Source organism: Vombatus ursinus, unplaced genomic scaffold, assembly GCF_900497805.2.
Source record: "Vombatus ursinus unplaced genomic scaffold, bare-nosed wombat genome assembly UNPS02014839.1, whole genome shotgun sequence".
Lineage (NCBI taxonomy): Eukaryota > Metazoa > Chordata > Mammalia > Diprotodontia > Vombatidae > Vombatus > Vombatus ursinus.
The window spans coordinates 4,216,759-4,227,261 of record NW_020954617.1 but is presented as its reverse complement, the minus strand read 5'-3'; positions in this window follow the sequence as shown (position 1 = coordinate 4,227,261).

The following is a 10,503-nucleotide window of genomic DNA, read 5'->3' as shown; positions in this document are numbered from 1 at the left end:
TTTGCTCACTCACTATTACTGGGAGTTGTCATTATGATGCTGGCCACAGATTTCCACATAATGTTAGAAGCCTCAATAGTTTATTATTATTATTATTATTTTTAATTTAGTGAGGCAGTCGGGGTTAAGTGACTTGCCCAAGGTCACACAGCTAGTAAGTGTCAAGTGTGTGGTCTGAGGCCGGATTTGAACTCAGGTCCTTCTGACTTCAGGGCCGGTGTGCTATCCACTGCGCCACCTAGCTCCCCCTGCCTCAATAGTTTTTGAAACTGTGTTGACTCACCTGCTCATTGTAGTTCATCTGGCAGCTTGCTCTTCTAGCCCATCCAGGGTTCTATTCGGTGTTGGCTGCAAGATCCAGGACAGCAACTGTCTCCACTTTGTGGCACATTCTGTTTTCTTCTTTTATCTGTCAACCTTGGTGTAATCACTCTGCATTTCAAGCATTTAGTCCTGTAGTAACTGAAGTCTCAGGAATTTCTATCAGAGCCCCCAGGACATGTAATTCTCTTTTCTGGATGCGCCCTTCTTATATTCACATATAGTGTTTTGTGGAGATCAGACTCTTATCTTCACACTCTACCCTGGATCAGTTGTTAAGTATTTGCTCCATTTGGAAGTATAGGCACACTGTGGAGATATTGTGGGTTCTGTTCCAGATCACTGCCATAAAGCGAGTATCACATAAAGTGAGTCACACAAATTTTATTTCCCAATGCATATAAAAGTTAAGTTTATATTATACTGTAGTCTGTTAAGTGTGCAATAGTATTATATCTAAAAAATGAACATATCTTAATTAAAATACTTTATTGCTAAAAAGTGCTAAACATATGAGCCTTCAGTAAATCATAATCCTTTTGCTGGTGGAGAGTCTTGCCTTGATGTTGTTGATTGCTGACTGATCAAGGTGGTGATTGCTAAAGGCTAGGGTGGGTGTGGCAATTCTTAAAATAAGACAACAATAAAGTTTGTCTCATGGATTGACTTTTCCTTTCACTTGAACACTTGGAGGCTGTTTTAAGGTTATTTATTGGCCTAATTTTAATATTGTTGTGTCTCAAAGAATAGAGAGGCCTAAGGAGAAGGAGAGAGATGGGGAACTGGCAGTTGGTGGAACAGTCAGAACACACACAACATTTATTGATTAGGTTAGCCATCTTAAATAAGTGTGGTTCATGGCACCCCGAAATGATTACAATAGTAATGTCAAACATCACTGATCACAGATCACCATAACGAATTTAATAATAATGAAATAGTTTGAAATATGTAGAGAATTATCAAAATGTAACAGAGAGACTTGTTATGTGCTGTTGGAAAAAAAGTCTTGTGTTGATAGATTTGCTCCATGCAGGGTTGCCACAAATCTTTAATTTGTGAAAAATGCAGTTATCTGGAAGCACAATAAAACGGAGTGCAATAAAATGAGATATACTTGTAGTAAATTCTCTTGATTCTATCCATGAGTTCTAGAGAATGGGTGGTGTAAGCTATTAGAAAGTAGGGACCTCAAGTGAGACTATCAATCTGTCTGATCCTGTCCAATGCCCAGTTCCTGAATTCTAAACCATAATTTAGTCTTTTGTGATGAACTCTATAATTCCTGACGTTTGAACCTAATCATAACTTCTCTAGATTCTGCTATGCTATTTGTCTTTCCTGCAAATGAAGCTGGTAGATTCTTGGGTTCCTAATGGCTTTGCAAGACTATTAATCTCTCTTCATGTTTTTTTAAATACTGAATGGTTATTTGTCAATTTGTCATTAGACTTCACATTTAGCTTCTTCCCTGCTTACTCTGAGTAATTTCAGTCTTTTTTCCCTCTTATGTTCCCTCATTGCTTATATTCTGACTCTTTCTCTCAGGATTAGACCTCAGGATTAGACTTCACATTTAGCTTCTTCCCTGCTTACTCTGAGTTGTCTTTTTTTCTGGAAGCAATCTGTGGATTCTTTCAATTGGCACTTTGTTTTCAGTATTCATAAGTTCTTGAAAGTTTTCTTATATTATTTCTTGCATTATGGTGTTCAGGTTTTTTAACTTGTCATATTCTTCTGGGAGATTTATAATCCTTAAGTCATTTCTATGTATCCTGACTTCATTATGTTTGTATGAAGAGTATGTTTTCTTTGAATGCTATCACTTTTTGCTTCTCTTCTTCCAGATTGTCCTTTATGTTTGTCTATTTGAATTCCTAGTTATTCTCCCCCCACCTTTTTTTGGGGGGTGAGACTTGTCACATGAATTCAAGTTTTTCTATTTTGTTATTTCTTCTGTGTAGGCCATAAATTCTGCTTTGACAATTCTTATTTCTCTTTTAAACTCTTAAAGAAAATCCTGCTTTGGTAACTTGCTCTCTTGGAAATCCACAGGATCCTCTGTCTCATCAATTGTTGATTCATTTTCCTTTGTCTTAGAATATTTACTCATAGATATTTGGGCTCACTTAGTGGATCTGGAGGTTATATTTCACTTTATTATTGATATCCTTCCCTGTTAATTTATCTGCTTATGCTCAAGGTCTTTAAATAGATTTTCTTTCTTCAGTAATTTCTGTCTTTTTTCCCTCTTATATTTCCTCATTGCTTGTATTCTGACTCCTCTCTGGATTAGACCTCTAAGCTATTTGAGCCTCTTTCTACTACTGGTCAATTCACATTTCACTGGTCTCAATCTCTGCTCCAAGTGACTTCTAGGCGGGACAGAACTTGTCCCAACTAGTTGCTGGGTATTTTGCTTCAAGCAGGCCTGCTAGAGCCATGCACACTCTGAAATCTTGCCAGATCTCTCTCTCTCTCTCTCCTCTCTCTCTCTCTCTCTCTGTCTCTCTCAGTGCTATTGTAGCACAGTGTTGTAGTGTCAGATAGAATAACCTTCTGCCTTTTAGTTTTCCCGGGGGGGTGGTAAAATTGAGCTCTGTGCCACCCTGCAAGAGTGTGATGAGCAATAGGGGAGGGGGGTACTGAGTGCAAGCATTACAGGTCAGGGATTAGCTTTCTCTGCTAGTAGTTCATTAGATTTTTACCTTGTTAGGGTTCTTAGTGCCTTCGATTGTGGAGAAAGCTGAAATTGCTTTATATCTTGAACATAATTTCTATTTTGAAGAGGTTTGAGATTATTAGGGAGTAGAGAAAATATCTTGTCTTCCCTCTTATTGGTCATGTGACCTGGAAGTCTCCAGTTGTCTTTAAAAAGAATTGGGAAAATAACTCTATAGGCCTGTCTGGACTTTACCCTTGGATCCTTTCTTTCAATTTCTTGGCTATCCCAGTTATATAGTTTCTGCCCTGGTCTTTGAACTTTATGCCCTGGACTAGCTGCTAGCATTTTTCCAGCCTAGAGTGATTTCTTACTTTGACTCTCTCCATAAAAACCTTATAATTGTTAAGTGAGAACTATAGAAAGGCAGTGAACCTAAAGAGAAGAAACTGTCAGCCTGGCCCCAGTGTGCCATCAGATATTTGTGGACTTGACAATCTTTGAGATCTGCCAGGGAAACCACAGGACCTTGCATAGCCAGGATAACAGGAAAGGATTTATATTTTCCTTAAATGCTCATCAAATCTAATAGACAGAGTTAAGGCCTAAGGTTGCTGTTGGCTGGAATGAGTACATATACATAGTGTAAATATACAATAATATTATATTATTATAATACAATGTAAAATATAGATATATAATATAAAAATAAATATATAATATATAATAAATATATACACACCCACACATACATACACACATACATATATACATACATACATATGTGTGTTATGTATGTACACACATCCTCATATATATGTATATATAAATAGACTGAGCACTGAATAGAGTATCAGGCCTGGAATCAGGAAGACCTGAGTTCAAATCTGGCCTTAGACATTTGCTAGCTCTGTGACTCTGGGTGAATCATTTAATCTTTCTTTGCCTCAGTTTCTTCATCTGCAAAATGGAGATGATAATAATAGTACCCACTTCCAAGGGTGGTTATGAGGATCAAATGAGATAAAACTATAAAGTGCCTATACAGTGCTTGGCACACAGTAAATGCTATGTAAGTGTTAGCTATTATATATGTATGTGAATATACACATGTATGTGCATATACATATATATATATATATATTTGTATTTGATCTAGGCAAGGAAAGGCATCTAGGTAGATCCTAATATAATCTTCAGGATAGTTTTTCTATTCATTAGATTATTTGAATGTATTTAAAAAGGTGATATTAATGGTTAAACAGAATGTTTTCTTGTTTTCACAGAATCTTAGAAATGCAGAATTTTAGAATTGGAATAGGACCTCGGCAGACTAGTCCAGCCTATGTGAGAAAATTAATCTTCACTGTAACATTTCTGATAAATGGTCATCCAATCTTTGCAAATCTAAATGTTGGAGAGACCTTGTGTCTTTAGATTAGCAGTGAGCACAATCTTGTCCTCCCTTTTCTGCCATTCATGCTTTTATGGTCACCACTGGCATTCCCCAACTCTTTTCTGGAGACGGTAGCTAGCATAGAAACTTTTCTTGACCTTGCTATTGGTATAGCCACTGTAGTTTTAGTCAATTATTTGTTCTAGTATGGACAGCTATCTACTAGAAATTGAACTGAGGTGATGCATTTTTGTCACTTGGGGCACTGGATACTCCTGAAAGTGAAATGACTTTTAAGAAAATGAGCAATCTTGCTCCAGATTGGAACCAGTGATTTGCTATAAGGAGCATAGGTCCTGTGTGCCATTTGGGCTGTCCAACTACCAATTAATTTTTAAAATTTGTCTTTAAAGGGAGTAATTCCCTGGGAGATTCAGTATGCCAAGTTTCAGCAAAGTGAATTTTACGGATGAGTTATGAAACCCTGAAAACCAAAGTCTGTAATAGAAGTGCTGACAGACCTGAACTAGAATACTACCACTATAATAAAGCAACTTTTTGCGGTTCCCTTATGGTCTCCATAACAATGAAAAAAGAGCTGAAGTTTTCAGTTTTAACGCTTTGAGAATGTTTTATTTTCCTGATCAAGTATTCCACTTTAAATTAGCCATTAATAGTTATAGTCATAAAAACACAATATCCATATCGACTAACAAGTCATAGCTATTTCAGCACAGAATAGAATTATTCTGAGAAATTAATAACTAGTATATATTTCAAATCTACCTCTTGAAGGAATTTGTTTTAAACATCGATTTAAAAAAAAAAGGAAACCACCTTCCCCACTGAATCATCCTCCTCTGTCTCCTGCTAACCTCGACTCCAGTACATCTCCACCAACTTATTGCTAGGAAGGATCAAAATAATTTTTCAATAAACTTGCTTTCTAAATACAATTCCTCCTTCTGGTTAATAGCCTTTCTTTTCAACCCGTAATATTCTTCATTTTCAATGCCCAAATGTTTGTAGATAAATTCTCTTTTTTTAAAAATTTAGATCCTATAACAGGATTTATAATTATATATTATTATAGCCTACCCCCAAGAAACATTTCCTAACCATGTGATAACGAACACCTTGAAGTTATATTGCATATTTCTCCCCAAGAGCTTAAATGATACACACACAAACATCCACATATACACATATGTGTACATATAATTATTTTGGTTTTATAACATCCCAAATGGACAGCAAAGGGATAAGGAATTTTATTGTTATGTTGCAAATAGCTATCCTGTAGATAGCTATCCCTAGGGCCTAAGAATTCATCAGTTTGGCTCAGCTCACAAAACTAATGAATGGAACAGTGGGACTAGAACAGTTAAATCTCCTGATTTCCTGATTTTTGTGCTCTCTCTACATGAACTTGCTTTTTCAGTTGAGAAGGTTGAGTTGTGATAGGAAATGACACCAGGGACCTGTGAGAAAATACTGGAATAGACTTGTGAAACATCATGCTTATCTAGGAGTTTTCTATATGTTAAATTGCTGCCCCATTTTATAATGTTTGAATGCTTACAAGTACCATCTTTTCTTGCCCTGTTAGATGCTGCTGATATCTACTGCTTGTACACGAATCCCTCTACCTTCTATTCAGTTTCATTCAACATTTTAAAACTTCAAGGCAATGAATTAGGTACTGGAGTTATAAAGAGGAATAGGGCTCCAGGAACTTAACAATCTAGTAGAGAAAGATAAAAAATATATGCAAAAACTACAATACAAATCAGAATATGGTATGTGTAAGAGCTGGCCGTTAAGGTGTTCTGAGAAATTCAAAGATGAAAAGAGTTCTTATGACAGAATGAGGAAGCTGGGAGGAGAGAAAGCTTTTTGGAGGGAGCTAGCCCCTGAGCTAAGCCTTGAAGGACAGAATTTTAGTAGGTAATGACTACAAGGAATGACTACATTTCAGTGAGTGGGGATGGTGTGAGCAAAGTTGAAGGGATAAGAAAGGTCAGGAAAAGAATCAGAGAATGGAGACAAGTCTAGTTTTCCTGGAACCCAGAGTGTGCTATGAGGAGTAGAGTGTGATAGGTGGAAAGTGGTTGGGATCTAAATCGTACCAGGCTAAGGAATTGGTACTTTATTTGGTGGGCTTCTAATCACTCTGCAGACTGAAATTGGGCAACTGCTCCTTAGACAAAACATTTCTTTCATGGACCCTATTTTACAGACTAAACTTTGCATACCCTCTTTCAATTTATTTTTGTTTCCCTTCTCTTAGAGTCACAAAATAAATTTCACAAATTCTTCACCAGTATATCACTTCTGTTCATGACACATGACTCTCTATCTCTAATTCTGACTTCTCTTCGTATATACATTATTATATACATATATATTATTATATACAATATACATTATTTCTAACAGTTTACTGTACACTTCAGAGCCCTGCAGCCACCTCAAACTCAATGCATTCAAGACTAAACTCACCCCTTTTTCCCTTTCAAATCACCTCTTCTCTGACCTCCCCCTGTTTCTGTCAATGATACCATAAAATTTCTCAATGACTCACATTCAAAAATTCAGCCATATTTGCCTCATTTGGCCTCCTCATATCCAGTCACTAAGTCTGGTCAATTCTTCCTTTGTGATGTCCCTCATACATTTTCTTCCTACTGCTACTGCCCTTGTCCATGACCCCATCCCTTCATTCCTGGTTTACTATAATCATCTTTTAACTGACCCCATAGCTTCCTGTCTCCCCTGCATCTCTCCCTTGCTTTCTCTAATCCACCCTGCATACCACTGTCAGATTAATAGTAAAGTTCTGGCTTTGCTCTGCTCCTCTTCTGCTCAAAAGCCTTCAAAGGTCCCTCATTACCTGTAGGATAAATCCACGATCCTTAGCTTGGTAGTTTTAAAGTCCTCCAAAATCTCTGGACATCCCCTATCCCTTGCCTTTTCAATTTTATCTTCTACTCCTCCCTTACACGAATCCTCTGCTATTGCCAGATTGGTCTATTCTCCCCTAGTTGTGCGAATACACCTTTCACCTTGTAGCTGCTAGGTGGGCAAGATTAGTGAGTAGGGCTGGCATGAAGGCTCCTTGAATCTGATCAGGGTTTAGCAATATGTGGTCAAATGAAATAGTGCTCTTTACTAAGGAGGTCCAGGTGAGATGAGCTAGTGAGGCAGGGATTGGAGTAGTTAATAGATTGTTATGAAGACATGCTGTCTCTTATCAGGAGACAGGAGTTCTAAGAAGTGTAGTAAGTCCTACAACTTCTGGATCATGTGACGAACAGGATGGAGGGCTAGATATTTCTTTGATCCTCACAACCTCTCAAATCCCTCCAAAACAGAAATTATGCACCAAAGATAAATCGACTTCATGGTCTAGGACAGAATGTCAAACCATATGGTCCATAGGCCACATGCAGCACATAATGCTCCTGAGTAAAGCCCAAACCAGATTAAAATGTAATTGGGAAATATTTAACAAAAATAAATAAAAATACAATAAAATATAGATAATATTAAAATTTAAAACTAAGTCGACATGCAGCCCACAAGGATTCTTAATGTATGGATTAGTGGCACTCATTTCTATTTAAGTTTGAAATGACTGGTTTAGGACAACAAGAACCCAAAAGACAGTGAAAATCACCATGAAATAATTCCTAACTCGAACTCAACTCAGCACTCCCTCCCCCACTGCCTACCACACTTCTGGCAGCAAGGCTTTACTAGCTGACCTGACCCATGGACTTGCAACAAAATACAACCCCACATCCTATTTTCCCTTCATTCTGGTGCTGTAGAGATCTAAGCATCAAACTGTAAGAGTTTGCTGAGACCTTGATAGCCTGTGCCACAGCAACATTCTATGCTGCAAAAGATCTCTGCAGGAGAGCAGAGAAACAAAGAGAAGTGGGGAAGGCACACATATAGGCTTCAACAAGCCTATATGGGGTTGTAAAGCACAACCCCATACCATGACACTCCTCCCTTCCTCTCCTCCCAGAGCCTCAGTGATCCAAACTCTAAATGACAGAAATCATCTGAAATTGCAACAGCACCAGTATAGCAGCCAGGCCAGAAAACTAAGGAACAGAGGGAATGGAACAAGACATCATGTATGGGGGATGGTATAGAAAAGGCCTGAAGGAAAGAGCTCATCATCCAGCTGGGGTCAGTTACATTCCCCCAAAAGTCACTTGGGGCAGAGATCTACGTTGGCAAAATAAGAATTACCCAACATGGGAGGAGGCTGAGATGCTTTGAGGCCCAGCTTCTAGTTAAGCCATCATCAGATGGGGAGGGAATCAGAAAGTGAGCAATAAGGGAAAATAAAGAAAAGAAAGACTGAAATCATCAAAGATCTCAGGAGGAAGAAAACCCAAAGATCTTGAGCATTAGCAGATAAACCAGCAGGGAAAATATTAATAGCAGATTGTAATATGGCCTCCAGATCTAATAAATGAGTTCAGGCATCTATGAATAAATACTACAAAACAAAAGAAATGACCCAACACTTGATGAGACAGAAAGACCCTGTGGAATCTGAGAACATGGAACCATAACACATTGTACCTGAGTGGTTTAAAATAGATGTGAGAATTGTGAGAACAGAATTTATGGCCTGCACAGCAAAAATAATTGGCAGAATAAAAAAAAAAACTTGAATCCACAATGGCAAGTCTCACCAAAGAAACAAAAGACAGAACAATTGAATGGGAATACAAATATGCAGAAGTGAGGGACAATCTAGAAGAAGACAAGAAAAAAGCAATAACATTGAGAGACATCATGCTTTCTAATCAAGCAAACCATGTTGATCTTGAAGACAGGATGCATCAGTGGATACAGTGTAGAAGAACACAGGTCAGAGAGGTGTCTGGGTTGTGCAAGTAGACAGGACAGAAGACATGGTAATGGTGCATGCATGGAGCTCGCACATTCTCAGTGGATAGGTAAGGTGAAGGAATTCAGTATGAGCATTCCAAAACTAGGGTTGGTGGGGCAGGAGCTTCACTGGAGTTGAAGACAATTAAGTGGGTTACCTCTGCTCTTAGAAATTTCTCTGCATCGACATAAAAGGGGAACCTACCAAATCATAAAGTAGTGTAATATCCTTTGGATGAGCAGCAGTAGTGTTCCTGTTGTTGAGTTTATCTCAGTGGAGGCAAGTGGGGTGACTCGTCATGTGGTAGGACTAATATCCTAACCCCGACTTCCATGCAAGTTAGGCTACTTTTTTCTTAAAAAGTATTAAGACTATCTTCCAGGTTTGGTTTGCTTGGAGGACTAAAGGCTCAGGCTTATTTCCTCATCCCTTGAGTACAAAACAGCAGTGAGGAGTTCCAGGCCAGCTCTCTGATATTTAGCTGGTGGATCATGACTCAGGCAAGGTAGCTTCAGTTAGCTGAATCAGCTTGAGGTATCCTCAGCTGAATGTCCTTCTGCAAAAGCTAAGTAAATCTTATTTTGTTAATTATTGGATGATATTTGAGTATCCCATTTCCCCCTCCATTTTGTTAATATTGAACCTAAATTATGAAGGGACTGGCCTGAGTTAGGCCCAGGCAAGAATGTGAAACAAAGATACAATGGCTCTTAGTTTCTCTGGATGCCTTCATCTTGAAACATGTCTGATCAGAAAGTCATCAGGGTTGTCAACTTGGACTCAGGCACCCACAACTCTGAGAGGCGCAGACTCTATGAGGCAGAGACTTTTTGTGCCCCCAAACCAGGAAGTCTTGTCAGGAAAGATGAGACCAGCCAGGCCCCTCGGGTTTCCAGGTAAAGCTTCCCTATGTTGTGGATGGAAGGAAAGACGTTGTGTCAGGGAAATGCCAGTCCTAACAAACCAGTATATGTCATGAACAGATGCAAATGCCACCCTCCATGCTGTGCTGGGAAGAAAAGATGATTATTTGTACCCTGGCTTAACTTCCTGGATCCCTGTCCTATGATGCAAAGAAGTAATGGGGAAATAGAGACTAAATCTATCAGGAAGAGGTTGAGGGAGTTTGTTAGGGGAAATGAGTATTGGTAGTATTTGATGTTAGTGTGTTTTCCTAATTTGACTTTAAAGTTTCCATATTGAATA